Genomic DNA, 2,349 nt, shown 5'->3' on the forward strand with positions numbered 1-2,349 from the left:
TGCTAATTATGGTTAAATGCTTAATGTCATGTCACATGTTTTAAAAGCAGACAGCGAGTTGTGAGACAGATCTTCGCCGTGCATTTTAATTGGCAAATGACCTGCAAAAGGCAAGAACTGTCCACTTTTTGCAGACCGTCTTTTAGTTTGAACTAAAAGTACGTAATAAATTGAAACGTGTATATGTGGCATCTTCTGTACATATACGAATAAACATATGCACCGAAAATGCTTCGTTAAATAATGAGAATATCTACACAATTACATTTGAATTAAATTGTTCGACGACACATTTTCGGGAAAGTGTATTTGGGGCTTTTTTGCGAATAAATAAATTTTCAAGCAGGGGCAGTTGAAATAGTCATAGTTTTCAAAAGTTTCTTTACATTAAATATCGCCAGGAATGTAATCTTGCATATTCTCATCACAAATTAGTCTTGCGATAAACATACCACAGGCAATATTTCAGTTGCAATATGTTTCATCACAGCATAAAATGCAAACAATTCACGACACATAACAGTTCGTCAATGTATAATATCAATATATAAAACATCTGGTTCAAGAGTAGATAACTCTCTGATGTGATGGACTAGGACCAAATTTCACCTACTTTAAGCGAAGATAACTCTCTGATGTGATAGACTAGGACCAGCTTTCATCTACATCAAGAGTAGATAACCCTCTAATGTGATAGACTAGGACCAGCTTTCACCTACTTAAAGAGTAGAAAGCTCTCTGATGTGATAGACCAGGCCCAGGTTTCACCTACAGGAAAAGTAGAAGGCTTTCTGATGTGATAGACCAGGCCCAGGCTTCACCTACATCAAGAGTAGAAAGCCCTCTGATGTGATAGACCAGGCCCAGGTTTCACCTACAGGAAACGTAGAAAGCTCTCTGATGTGATAGACCAGGCCCGGGCTTCACCTACAGGAAAAGTAGAAAGCTCACTGATAGGATAGACCAGGCCCAGGGTTCACCTCTAGTAAAAGTAGAATGCCCTCTGATGTGATAGATCAAGCCCAGGTTTTACCAATGACCAGAGTAGAAAGCGCTCTGATGTGATAGGCTAGGCTCAGGTTTCACCTACAGGAAAAGTAGAAAGCTCTCTGATGTGATAGACCAGGCCCATGTTTCACCTACAGGAAAAGTAGAAAGCTCGCTGATGTGATAGACCAGGCCCAGGTTTTACCTATGTCAAGAGTAGAAAGCGCTCTGATGTGATAGACCAGGCCCTGGGTTCACTTACAGTAAAAGTAGAATGCCCTCTGATGTGATAGACCAGGCCCAGGTTTCACCTACAGGAAACGTAGAAAGCTCTCTGATATAATATAAACTGCCCAGGTTTCACCTGCTGGAAGAGTAGAAAGCTTTTCGATGTGATAGACCAGGCCCAGGTTTCACCTACAGGAAGAGTAGAAAGCTCTCTGATACGATGGAACAGGCCCAGGTTTCACCTACAGGAAGAGTAGAAAGCGCTCTGATGTGATAAACCAGGCCCAGGTTTCACCTACAGGAAGAGTACAAAGCTCTCTGATGTGATAGACCAGGCCCAGGTTTCACTAAACATCTACAATATTCTTTCTCATACTGAGGTTTTTGGATATGTCAAATTATTTCTTTTGGAATTGTGAATTCTTAAATGAATATTAAAATTACATTGAGGATGAAAATGAATTTATAGTATTGAGCATTTTCCTGGAATATATGTGGTAATCTTGGGAGAAAATTCAGACTTTCCACACGTTTTGAAGAATTCATCGGCTCGTTCATCGGGAATATAAGGAGTCAAAGGTATATAGTGATAAAGCTATTTTTTTATTTTCATTCCTTCATTATTGTATTGATCTATCTCTTATAAAAAAAATCACAGTAGTGTCAGAAATATCAAACAAGATAAGGCAAAATCTCAATCTGAGGAACCTTTTGGGCGACGTTTAGGGAAACTGGGTCAGACCTATTTCCTAGGAAATAACCTGACCGAAGATTTTCTTCGGATTCTTTTGTTTTTGTTGTTGCATACGACGTTTGAGCTGGATGTTGTCAAAATGCTTTTTCTAATGCACAAAATGTTTTGAACTTCTGTGGCGTAAGTAGGTCCGGATGTGATGTACAGCTTTACAGACCCATGTACAATGGTCCGATGGTATACAGCTTTACAGACCCATGTACAATGGTCTGATGGTATACAGCTTTACAGACCCATGTACAATGGTCCGATGGTATACAGCTTTACAGACCCATGTACAATGGTCCGATGATGTGCAGCTTTACAGACTCATGTACGATGGTCCGATGATGTACAGCTTTACAGACCCCTGTACAATGGTCCGATGATGTGCAGCTTTA

This window comes from Sinohyriopsis cumingii, chromosome 8 (assembly GCF_028554795.1).
Source record: "Sinohyriopsis cumingii isolate HCF-2022 chromosome 8, ASM2855479v2, whole genome shotgun sequence".
NCBI classification, from domain to species: domain Eukaryota; kingdom Metazoa; phylum Mollusca; class Bivalvia; order Unionida; family Unionidae; genus Sinohyriopsis; species Sinohyriopsis cumingii.